The sequence below is a fragment of the Triticum dicoccoides genome, chromosome 1B (assembly GCF_002162155.2).
Source record: "Triticum dicoccoides isolate Atlit2015 ecotype Zavitan chromosome 1B, WEW_v2.0, whole genome shotgun sequence".
Taxonomy (NCBI): domain Eukaryota; kingdom Viridiplantae; phylum Streptophyta; class Magnoliopsida; order Poales; family Poaceae; genus Triticum; species Triticum dicoccoides.
In genome coordinates this window covers 250,917,850-250,931,677 of record NC_041381.1, presented here as the reverse complement: position 1 = coordinate 250,931,677, position 13,828 = coordinate 250,917,850, and positions in this window count along the sequence as shown.

The window sequence follows — 13,828 nt, the reverse complement described above, 5'->3', positions numbered from 1 at the left end:
ATATCGCTTTATGGTTTTAGTATTTTAAATAGCCTTCTAATTTTTTTTCAGCTTAAGTTTAAAAAAAGTAATCTCTACCACCTCTCCACAACCTAATTTTTTTGTCTTGCACGATGTGTTATTTTAGTAGTGAGGGTGTTGTCAGATGGAGATATCTTATCATTTAGATAGGATGGAGAAGGTGTAGGAAATCATTTGTGAAATTTAAATGAATTCCAAGCCATTCCCATCGAGCGTCATCGCATAGGACCTTTCTTATTTGATTCAAAATTATCCAACAATAATTATCTCTATCATATATTCCACACCGTCAGGAAAAAAAGCAATTGCATACAAATGTGGGAATGATGCATGAATCAAGTAAAGATGAGATAAGGATGGCGTCCACCATCATCATAAGTCCGTAGAATTACAAGTCGTTGTAAAGAGGAGCTCACGAAGTAGCATTCTAGAGTAAGCATGCTCATTGCCTTAGGATTGACCACTTTTATCGTCAATAAGCGAATAATGTGACTATCATTGACGACGATAGTGAAGAGGAGACACGGCAATACGGATGTGTCTCCACTAGGGACATGAAAAGGTTTGTTTATCCCGTTGCAGTGCACGGGCACATTTCCTAGTTATGACAAAACCTAGTATCATCATAGATGTGGTGGGCTCCTACTTCTATGACAAAAATCATGACAGAAAATGGGCTTTTCGTCCTGAGTGGGCCGGAGACACGCCTACATGACATTCTTTGGGCCATCCATGACGGAAAAAATGTGGTAGAAGCGAGGGCGAGGAAAATTTTGAGGAGTTCCGGGTTCGATGGGTGGTCGGGGCCGAGCAATGCATGGAGGTTTGCGCATTTCTCTCATACACGTACGCGTATGTGTGCGAGGCGTTGCGCTCTAACTGAACCCAAGTGAGGCGTTGGGCTCTAACTGAACCCGAGAGATTGCACTAGCTATGTTACTGAACCACGATCGACCCCTTGCTTTTAACTGAACCTGAGTGATTCCTTCGCTACTGCTGCTAACTGAAGCCGATCGAAGCTGCCTCTTGATGAACAGTCCCGGTGGGGGTTGGATGAATAGATCCCGGTGAGGGTTGGATGAACAGGATCCCATGGTAGTAGAGATCGTTGCCACCGGATGAACAGGACCCCAATCGAGGAGGTGGGGGTGGATGAAGAGTAGCCGGTGTAGGGACCCCGTGGAGGGCTGGTTGAATAGGACGCGAGGAGGGATGGTTGAATAGGACCCCATGGAGGTCTAGTTGAACAGTAGCCGGTGGAGGCTGGTCGAACAGGACCCCGTGGATGAACAGTAGCAGGTGGAGGCTAGAGGAAGTCAATGGTGGATGAACAGTAGCCCGTGGAGGCTGGAACGCGGCAGTAAACGGTGGATGAACAGTAGCCCGTTGAGTCCCGTTTTGCTGTATGCCACACCCCTCCCGATGAACAGGACCCCGTTTCGACCATAGGCGTTCCAACACAAGTCTGTTTCCTCTGTTTTGCGCCCTCCCGATCAATAGGACCCTATTTCGACCGTAGGCACTCGAACACAAGTTCGTTTCCTCCGTTTTGCGGTACGCCAAACCCTTCTTGATGAACAGGACCCTGTTTCGACCGTATGCGGTTGAACAGAAGGGTAGTTTCCTTTGTTCTGCGGTATGCTAGACCTCGTTTCGGCTGTTCCGTCCAAGCCGGTTGGGTCCCGATAAACACGTGATGTTGTTTACTCCGTTCCGACCAAACCGGTTGGCTGCCAATGAACAGGACAATGTTGCTGTACGCGTTAGAGACCCCGCCTGTATGTACATATGTAGCCATATTTACTATCTTGCAGTGTGGCCGTATGTACATGTAGACGATATAGACGGGGCTGCGTGACATGCTACGTCGGCGCCTCTACTTCAATATGTGCCGCTCCTTACTCGGCCATGGTACGTCACTGCAGAGAGATCGGTCGACCACTATGTACGTACACGTTCGTGGCCGGACAGATAACGCCACCTTCGCTTTAACCTGGTGGGTCCCATCTGTTAGGGGGTAAGAAGGTAGTTCCTTTTGTGCGAGGATAAAGCTAATGGTCCCAACTACCAGGGGGAACATTTTTTTCGTGAAATACAGAGGCCCTTCCGGTAGGTCCGAGGTGTCAGGTGGAGGAATCATTATTTTGCGCGTAATAAGGAGGCACTTCTTTGCGTGCAGCCATGGACCCAGTTGTCGGCCTCTCCACTTACAGTCCTCTTCTAATGGCTGTCCTTCGTTGACCACATTGACGACGCAGCACCGCCTGAGAGCATCAAGGTGGTGGACGATAGCACGACCTAGGAAGGGAACGACCCGGAGCCGGGGAATACGCAGTAGTGGATGCCCATGCAGAGGGGAGTACGAGGGCTGACTACTTCGGCTGCGGTCTGAGGTTTCCGTCTCCGGAGAATAACAAGGGGTGTGAGTGAGTAGAGGGAAGGCCTAGCCAGCGGTGGGACTAGGGTGGGGCAATGAGGCCTGCATGGCAGCACAGCCGGCCACAGGAGGCAGGAGCAGGCGGCATGGCCGGCGCTGCTTTGGGCAGCAGGAGCAAGAAGACCAGAGGTTGAAGAAGCACGACGACCGTTCGATGGACATCGTACAATCACCACAACTAGAATCTTTTATATTGACTAAGTTGACAAAGCCCTGCGTCTATGTCAACTTAGTAGTCCCACAAGTCAGCCTCCAAATATGGTGGGACCGACTTAGCAGCATGAGTATTCATTATTTTTGTGTGTAATAGCTGGTGGATCTGAGCTATCGGCAGGGGGAATGTTTTTTTCGTGAAATACAGAGGCCCTTCCGTTTAGTCCCAGTTGTTAAGGGGAGGAATCATTATTTTGCGCGTAATAAGGAGGCACTTCCTACATGCAAAAATGGAGGCATTCCTTGCATGCAGCCGTGGACCCAGCTGTCAGCCTCTCCATGTACAGTCCTCTTCCGATGGATGTCGTTCGTTGACCACGCCGTGCCGACAGCACCAAGGCAGTGGATGACGGCAAGGCCAAGTAAGGGAACGACCCGGAGCCGAGGAAGACTCGGCAGTTGTTTCCCAAGCAGAGTGGGTTCAACGGTTTACTTATTCTGCCGGTGTCATGGAATTAACACGTCAGGTGTCCTAGTGAGAGGACTTAGTCGTGGAGCCATCGCAACGAGATTAGCTTAAAGGGGTTAAACCGGACAAAGTACATGGGGAGTTTATACTGGTTCGGCCCCTTGTAGTGAAGGTAAAAGCCTATGATCCAGTTGTGGTGGAATTGATGGGGTCTCGATGAGTAGGGAGTGCATCTGCTTTTCCTATCTCTCGAGTTGTTGTTTCCTGTCCGTGAACTGCCACCGGGTTGTCCCTTTATATACACAGGTTGATGCCCGGTGGTTTACAGAATACCGAGGCCGGCTCATACACGTGTCCGGCTCGGTTTCTACCTTTCCCTATCTTACAACACAAGTTACATATCTCATGGCGGTTTATGTCTATGGGCCCTAATCCGCCCTTGGGCTCTGGGCCTCTAAGTCTTCTGTAGTAAAGCGTCATATATCTTGTATTCATGGGCTTCAATACGGATGAGTATAACCCAGCCCTTTCTGGTCGGTTTATACTCAGTAGTTATATCCCCAACATTAGGCTCCAGATTGATTTGAACCTGTTCATGTCAATCTTCAACACTTAGGAAAAACTCCTTGAACATCCTCGTATGATCCTTCTAAACCGCCATGACGTCTCCTCCATATGAACTTGATAAACCGCCGTGATGTCATCTTCCAAGATTATAATAAATCGCCATGACGTCATCTGTTTCATCAAAACTTGTAAACACTTTTTTCTTATTAATAACCCTCCGAAAATCGAGGCGACAACTGTGTCAGATATCCATTTTTTGGGCTCCTCGATTCCCGTGCCTGTCACTTATCCCTTCGCTTTATAAATAGGGCCAAGGATCATTCTTTCCTTTCTCCTTGATGCCCCTTCGCTTCATCGTCTTCCTTGCGTCGCCTTAGAGCTCGAGCGTAGCCGCCATCGTCGACCTTCGCTTTCGCATCACCAACGGCCGCTGCATCAACCTGATCTGACCAGAGAAACGCGATGCCTCTCCGCCTCTCCTGCAACCTCTGTAATCTGTCTTCCTCTTCTCCTCAGATCCGCCATTAGGGTTTCGTTATTCTTCGGTGTTCTTCAGTGTTCTTTAGTACTCATCCATACCCATTGCTGTCACACGGATCTTTTAATAAGAATACGACCTTTGCTTCTGTGCGGCCATAACTAGATCTCATTTTTCTTCATCATAACATCTCTGTTATCAGTAAACAGATCCCATCTGGTCTTTAGCTGTTTCGTTGATACCGCCTAGGGTTTAGAATTTTTCTTTCTTTTTAAGACTGCGGTAGATCCAAAACTATAGCCACAACTTGCAAAACCTGTTTATGCAAAACTTAGAGATTTTTCAGATCTATAACTTCCGCAGTAGTATAGGCGGTTTAACTTTGTACAAGATGACAACCTGCCAGGCACCATTAGCCCTCTCTTAAACCGCTAACTCATCCTTAATATAAAACTCCGGCTTATCATGCACATATATTTCAATTTGTTTTTCCTGTCTTTAAACCGGATTGTCTGCATCAATCAACACCTTAAACCGGCCTTGATCCTCTTTTCCAGCTTCCTGTTCAAATGGCCAAATCGTTTTATGCTTGCAATTGGGACCCTTCCCGGGTTACTGAAGAACAGCTGACTGGGTATGTTGTGACTGGTGCTTTAGCGAGTAAGGAAACCATCCACTGGAGAGTCCCCGGTTTAGAAAATCCTCCTGAGCCTTAGAATGGAGAAGTGATTGTTTTTACTGGTCATCTGAATCGAGGGTTCAGCCCTCCCGGATTAAAGTTCTTTCGTGGTGTTCTTGCCAGCTTCCAGATCAACCCTCAAGATATTGGACCGAACTCTGTGTCCAATATATGCAATTTTCAAGTATTTTGCGAAGTCTATCTGCAAGAGGAACCCATTGTGGAACTATTCCGGGATTTTTTCTACTTAAACCGCCGTACTGAATTTACGGACGGCCCCAACACTGAACTCGGGGGCGTTTCAATCCAGGAGAGAAAGGATGTTGAGTTCCCTCATGCCAAACATCATAGCCACCCCAAGGATTGGAATTAGACTTGGTTTTACTGCCCCAATACAGCTCCAGACAATGAAAATCCTCTGTCGATTTATCATGCATACCGGCTTACCAAAACTCATCCAGTTCCTCAACGCCTCACTGCCAAGGAACGATCAAGATATGCCCCTCAACTAGCTAAACTCAGAGCTTTTGTGGCCAATGGTCTGACATGCATTGATTTCGTTTGATGCTGGGTGTCTTGGAGTGTTTTTCCTTTAAGCCGGCGCCCCGGTTTAATGTGTGAATATACAGGGGATCTAAAAGACCCTCAGTGTCATATTGACATCCAGCTCACGGATGATGAAATCACCGAAGTTGTGAAGAAAATGCTTGATGAACCGGTGGCTGCATGTAGCAGAGTAGGGCTTAGCCCCTTCTATGCGTCCAACAAACAGCCAGCTGTAAGAATAGTCTTATTTTTGCCTTAATGCATCCCTTCTTAATCATTCCTTTATAACTTTCTGTCCATTTGTGTAGGTTGATGATCCGTTCTGGAAGAGGAAAGCACAGGATAAACCGGCAAGGGCACCCCGCATTAAGACCAGGGTTACGAAGAGGCCAGCAAAGAAGATAACCACTGAGGCTGCTGATCTGCCCAATGACGAAGAGCTTGATGATCCGGAGTCAGAGGTAGAACTTGATTCTCTTGGTTCTTTTTTCATACACCTCATTGACAATGATTGTTATCAGGATGATGCGGAAGCTAGCCACGCTGGTGATGTTCAGGTAATTGTTCTATCCTCCGACTCAAATCATGTGCCAGTATCAAAACTTCGTCGAGCAGTCCGGAAAGTAAAACGTTCACACCCTCTTGCTTATTTGGATCCGCACTTTTCTTTGAAGACATAGCAGCATGAAACTCGCCGTCCCACCCGGCATAGCGGTCAACAAGTTGCATCTTCCAGTTTACCATATTCTTCGGTTCGTAAACATCGACAAGAGGTCTCTTGTTCTTTTAATACACTTGATCCCAAGGCGGGTCACTTCTGATATCCTCTTAACCCGTCTGATTCGAATTATCAAGGAACCTCCCATTCATCCTCCGGCGATTCATCAACCACACAGATGCCTCCACTCAAGACCGTTCCTAGGTAAGCATAGTAGACTTAGTTTTTATGCCTTGCACCGGTATATTGTATTAACCTTCTGCACTTGTTCTTTTTAGTGCCAAAGCCATACTTAGCAAAAAAGCCAAGCTGACTACACCAAGTGACGATAATCCGGCCACCGAACCGGAGAGGACCTCAGAGGCTCTTGATGAAAATGCTGATATTGCTCTGGATGACCCGGTACCTTAGGGTCAGGACACTTTTGTTGAACCGCCAGAAATTAATCCAACAAGCCAATCTGCTAATCCGCCAAGCCCAGCTGCCGATCTGCCAAGCCCAGCAAGAACATCTGCTAAACCGCCAAGCCCAGACAAGACTGTTGATGGCACGACAGATAATGTTGTGATTACCGGCTTTGGCCATACTGCTCCTGGCAATCCTGTCGCTTTATCCAAGCATAGTGCCAAAGAAGAATTTTCTGCTGTGGACAAGGGCAAATGGAAAACAGATTTGTCAAGCTATGCCCACCTCTCTGCTCAGGACATCCACTCTGGATATCTAAACCGTCTGTATACCAGCCGCGTTTATGAAGCCGGTTTAGTAAACCTGATGAAAGAGCGATATGAGGTAAATATTTGTCCCTTTGAATAACTCCGTTTTCCTTATATCCTGCTTCAATTATTAACTCTAGTAGCCCCCAAGGGCCAGTTCATCAATATGAATGTGAACCGGGACTTGTAATAGGAGAAGATTGGATTTTGCTTGTGTAGCCCCTATAGACTGGTTTATACCTTTAGGATAGTCCGGTTTATACATCAGAATTCCTTCCAGTCCTTAACATGATCCGGTTTATGCAGTAAAAATTGATAACCTTGAATTGATCCGATATGCATTAGCCCCCAAGTGCCAAGTATATTACTTGTTGTATGCTTGGGACTTAAAATATTAGTTGAGGAAAAGAAATCCGCATTAGCCCCCAAGTGCCAAGTGTATAACTTGTTATGTGCTTGGGACTTTGAACAAAGTATTGCCAACTTATTGTCTGTCTTTTGCAGGCTGACTTGACCAACAAAGATTGTCAAATCGCCGATCTCCAGGAAAATATTAAGTCCCAGCAAGCCGAAACTTGAAAGGCCAAAGAAGAATTGAAGGGCGCTTTAATAGCCATGGAGCAATTGAAGGATCGCTTCAAAGGCGAGCGAGCAGATTGGGAGGCTGAAAAAGCCACTTTGCTAATGTGGGCGGAGGATGCTGAAGCGGCCCTTAAACCGGTGGCGGAAGAGCTGACTGGCTTAAAGCGGCAAATCAACGCTATGACTTCTGCCATCTTTGGTAAATTTTCTTGTCATTAACCATACTTAATCGTCCTTGAAACTGCTTAACAATAATATTGTAACCATTGGAGGTAGCCGTGTCGCCCATCTCGACTCAGATATGCGCAAGAAACTGAAGGCTGCCTATACCTTCATAGAGCAGTTATAAACCGACGCTCACGAGTCATCTGCACTTCTTCGTACAATAAACCGCCGCCAACTTTAATCAAGGATACATTGGCCAAACTATCCCAGGCACCTGCCCAGCTAGAGGAAGTGAAAAGATCTGCTACAAGGGCTGGCGCTTTGTCTGCACTGACTCGGGCGAAGGCTTGGATAGCTGATCTTGATCCGGAAGACATTGGGAATGGCTATCCTAGCCAAAAAGAAGATGGGTCGGAATTTGACAATGATGCCCTTAGAGATTTGACGAAGGAGATGCGCCCACTTGCAAGTAAACTGGCCGAAGAGACCGATTTCTCTGTCCACCGGTCCATCTATGACATAAAGAACAAACGAATTGATGCATTGGTTTATGAAGCACAAAACCTAATCCCGCCAATCCGTAAGCATACTTATGCCCCTGATGTTGAACCGTTAGATCTTATAAGCGATGAAGATTTCTTCCGAGCTTTGTCTGGAATTGACTGGGCAACCATTGACTTCCAGCCACTGGGTGGGGAGACGGAGGTTGAAGATCCGCAACCTTCACATCAAGCGGAAGAAGAATCATAATCCGGAAGCCGGTTTACCATCTGCGCACTATCCTCTTTAGGAGAAACAATTGTCTTTTTAGGCAGTTAAAATGCCTTGTAATAGGCTAGCTGAAATACTTGGTCTGCTATGCCATCGTGCATGGGTACTTTGTCTGATACTGTCAATCTGTCATCATATGCAATGTTTGCTTATGATCTTTAACAGTTTTATGCAATCATGTTTTCTGCATGTGATAAACTTAAATTGCCCTAGCGGTTTACCGCCGGACGGGTTATGATACCCAATATAAAGCCAGAGTTTTATAACAAAGGCTGCAAAAACAATGAAATATGGAATACATCATACCTGTGATATTGAATCACATCGTTGGTTTACCAACTTTTTGTAGTAAGGGTGATAACCCGAATCTTGAGTGTTGATAACTCCCACCATGCTGTGTTGGTTTTATAATAAGCCATGCCGAGTTATGATAAACACCGGATGATCATCCTGGCGACTTATAGTCAATGCTAGACCGGGTTAGCAAACACCAGTTTATGATTGGTTGTGTACTAACAACTTATAGTTGAAAGCCATGCCGGGTTAATAAACACCGGGTTATAGTATAGTCAGGCCGGATCAATAGACGCCGGTTTACCTCAAAAAATTTATCAAAGGAGAAAACTTTGACAAATAAAAGAAAATGAAAAACTTGTAGTCGAGGCTTTTCAAGGGCCGACAGGCCCAAATTCGAGGCTTTTCATGGGTTGCCAGGCCACAGAATTAAACCATTTTACAAAGCCTTTTAAGATGGGCCTCACATTAACCAATCGTCATTTTAACTTTGACAAGTTCAAGGTCTGTATAAGATTGACTTGTCAAACGTTCGGCGGGTCATACCAGGATTACCTGGACGGAGTGGCTTACTTGATGAAAGCAGGTTAACCCGGGGTTTTAGGTGAATACACCTGGCTTCCAAGCCTCCCTTGATAGCCTATTATAAGGGACCTTTCAAACTTTTTGTTGCTGTGCACAAAGAGCCCCCAGGTAACATTGTGAGCTATGCTCAGTGGGTACCTATGTTTGAGCTATGCATGGCAACAGACTCTCTTTGGTCCCTTGGGTGTGAAGCTCCCAAGCTTTGTTGTGGCTTTATAAGCCGGTTTAATGGGTAATCAGAACTCCGCTTTATAAGCATAAGCCCCCATGTAACCAAGAAGATATAAGATGAAACGGCAGAGGCCCCGCTTTAGCAAGGATGCCGATTTATTTATTGATCATAATATGTACATTGTCAAAAATATATACATAGTAGGAGCCTGTGGCTCAGGTGTAGTAAGGCCAAAGATGAGCTATATTCCACGGCCGGCGGGTCTCTTCCTCCGATTTGCGTGAGTCTTTGTGCTCTCGAACATTGATAAGGTAGTATGACCCGTTGTTCAGATTCTTGGTGACCACAAAGGGCCCTTCCCAAGGTGGGGATAACTTGTGCATATCCGTCTGATCCTGGATAAGCCGGAGTACTAAGTTGCCTTCCTGAAAAGCTCTGGTTTTAACCCGACGGATGTGATAACGCCGCAGGTCTTGCTGATAAATCACCGAATGAGCTTCCGCAATATCTCGTTGTTCATCTAACATGTCCAATGCATCTTGGCGTGCTCTTTCGTTGTCCGCTTCAACATAAGCTGCCACTCGGGGCGAGTCATGGCAAATATCACTTGGGAGAACTGCTTCCACTCCATAAACCATGAAGAAGCGTGTGTAACCCGTAGATCTATTAGGGTGGTGTTAATGCTCCATAAAACGGAAGGCAACTCTTCCACCCAACAACTCGGCATCCGCTGCAAAGGGACCATAAGCCGAGGCTTGATACCCTTTAGGATTTCTTGATTAGCTCTTTCCGCTTGACCATTAGACTAGGGGTGGGCCACTGAGGACACATCAAGCCGGATGTGCTCACGTTGACAGAACTCTTCCATAGCACCCTTGGAGAGATTTGTGCCATTATCTGTTATAATGCTGTGTGGAAAACCAAAGTGGAAGATCACATTTTTCATGAATTGAACCGCCGTGGCTGCATCACACTTGCTCACTGGCTCTGCCTCTACCCACTTGGTGAATTTATCAACCGCCACCAGAAGGTGGGTCTTCTTATCCTTGGATCTCTTAAAAGGCCCAACCATATCCATCCCCCAAGTTGCAAACGGCCAGGTGATTGGGATCATCCTCAATTCCTAAGCCAGAACATGAGCTTGGCGTGCAAACTTCTGACAGCCATCACATATTCTGACCAGATCCTCCACATCAGCATGAGCTGTTAACCAGTAAAAACCGTGTCGGAAAGCCTTAGCCACCAAGCATTTTGAACCGGCATGATGACCAAAATATTTTTCGTGGATTTCACGCAAGATCTTGCAGCCTTCTTCAGGAGAAACACAACGCTGAAACGCCCCTGAAACACTGCAATGATGTAACTCGCCATTGACAATAGTCAGGGACATGGACCGCCGGATTATCTGCCTGGCCAGAACTTCGTCCTCCGATAACTCGCCCTGAGTCATATACGCCAGGTATGGCACTGTCCAATCAGGGATAGCATGAAGAAACGCCACCAATTGAGCCTCCGGATCAGGAACAACCATATCTTCCTCCATTGGTATTTTGACCGACGGATTATGCAGAACGTCAAGAAAAACATTGGGCGGCACTGGTTTACGCTGGGAACCGAGCCGGCTTAGAGCATACGCCGCTTCATTCTTGTGCCGATCAATATGCTCGACCTGGTAACCCTTGAAGTGACCGGCAATGATATCCACCTCACGCCGATAAGCCGCCATGAGTGGATCCTTAGAATCCCAAGTACCAGACACTTGCTGAGCCACTAAATCGGAGTCGCTGAAGCAACGTACCCGGATTAAGTTCATCTCCTTGGCCATCCGAAGACCGTGGAGTAAGGCCTCGTACTCAGCTGCATTGTTAGTACAGGGAAAGATTAAACGGAGAACATAACAAAACTTGTCACCTCTAGGGGAAGTAAGAACCACTCCAGCCCCTGAGCCCTCCAATTGTCTGGACCCATCGAAGTGAATAATCTAGTACATGTTATCCGGCTTATCCTTCGGTGCCTGCAACTCTGTCCAGTCATTGATGAAATCCATGAGCGCTTGGGACTTGATAGCCGTGCGAGGCATATATTTTAACCCGTGAGGTCCAAGCTCAATAGCCCACTTAGCAACCCGGCCAGTTGCTTCTCTGTTCTGAATGATATCTCCCAATGGAGCAGAACTGACCACCATAATGGGATGGCCTCGAAAGTATTGCTTAAGCTTCCGGCTCGCCATAAACACTCCATACACCAGCTTCTGCCAATGCGGATATCTCTGTTTGGACGCGATAAGTACCTCACTAATATAATAAACCGGCCGCTGAACCGGATACTCCTTACCTGCCTCTTTGCGCTCCACCACAATGGCCATGCTGACAACCCGGGCATTAGCAGCCATGTATAACAACAATGGTTCCTTATCAATGGGGGCAGCAAGAATGGGCGGTTCGGCTAACTGCTTCTTCAGATCCTCAAACACCGCATTAGCAGCATCACTCCAGACAAAGTTGTCCATCTTCTTCATCATCTGATATAGAGGGATCGCCTTTTCCCGCAACCGGCTGATAAACCGGCTTAGCGCTACAATATGACCCGCCAGTCGTTGAACGTCATTGATACACGCAGGTTTAGCCAGGGATGTAATAGCCTTGATCTTTTCCGGATTAGCTTCAATGCCCCTATTAGACACCAGAAAACCCAGGAGCTTGCCTGCTGGTACACCAAAAACACACTTAGCCGAATTAAGCATCATCTTATAAACCCTCTGATTATCAAAAGTTTCCTGCAAATCAGCTATTAGTGTTTCTGGTTTCCTGGACTTCACCACAATATCGTCCACATAAACATGAACATTGCGCCCAATCTGATTATGAGGGCAATTCTACACACACCACTGATAAGTCGCCTGGGCACTCTTGAGCCCAAAAGGCATAGAAACATAGCAGAAGGCTCCAAAGGGAGTTATAAAAGTCGTCTTCTCCTGGTCCTTAACTGCCATTTTGATCTGATGATAACCCGAATAAGCATCCAGAAAACTCAAACGCTCACAACCCACCGTAACATCAATGATTTGATCAATACGAGGGAGGGCAAAGGGATCAGCTGGGCAAGCCTTGTTCAAATCTGTGTAGTCCATACACATACACCAAGTGCCATTCTTCTTGAGTACCACACTGGGTTAGACAACCACTCAGGGTGAAAGACCTCCACAATAAACCATGCTGCCAAGAGCCGGGCTACCTCCTCACCAATGGCCTTGCGTCTCTCTTCATTAAAGCAGCGAAGAAACTGATTAACCAGTTTAAACCTGGGATCAATATTAAGAGTGTGCTTAGCGAGTTCCCTCGATACACCTGGCATGTCAGAAGGTTTCCATGCAAAGATGTCCCGGATCTCACCGATGAACTCGATGAGCATGCTTTCCTATTTCGGATCCAAGTTAACACTGATGCTAAACTGCTTGGATGAATCGCCAGGAACAAAATCAACCAACTTAGTCTCATCAGCCGATTTAAACTTCAAAGCCGGATCATGCTATGTAGTGGGTTTCTTTAGAGAAGTCATATCCGCCAGATCAACATTGTCTTTATAGAATTTTAACTCCTCTGTTGCACAAACTGACTCAGCATAAGCCGCATCACCTTCCTCGCACTCCAAAGCAATCTTGCGGCTGCCATAAACCGTGATGGTCCCCTTATGACCCGGCATCTTGAGATGCAGATAAACATAACAGGGCCTAGCCATGAACTTAGCATAGGCCGGCCGTCCAAACAGGGCCTGGTACAGACTTCTGATTTTTACCACTTCAAAGGTCAATGTCTCTGACCTTGAATCACGATCATCTCCAAAAACCACCTCCAGAGCTATCTTACCGACCGAGTAAGCCGATTTACCAGGCACCACACCGTGAAAAATGGTGTTTGACGGTTTGAGATTCTTATCCGTTAACCCCATACGCTGGAAGGTTTCATAATACAAGATGTTGATACTACTACCTCCATCCATGAGCACCTTGGTGAACTTATAACCTCCAACCTGCGGTGCGACCACCAACGCCAGATGACCCGGATTATCAACCCGGGGCGGATGATCTTCTCGACTCCACACAATAGGCTGTTCAGACCAGCACAAATAATGGGGCACTGCCGGTTCAACAGAGTTTACTGCCTGTTATGAAGCTTCTGATCGCGCTTGCACAGACTAGTAGTGGAGACATGATACTGTAAACCATTTAACCGCTTCGGGTTACTCTGATAACCTGACTGCTGCTATTGTTGATTCCCCTGTGGATTATAACCACCTTGGTTGCCCTGATTGCCTTGATTGCCCTGTCCACCTTGGTTACCTTGAAGACCTGAACCGGAGCTACCTCCACCATAACCCGGCCCGTGAAACCCAGGCCCAGACCCGCTAGATGGTCCATGATCATACCGAAAGAGATCTGGGTTTTTGAACTCTCACATAATAAGGCAATCCTTCCATAG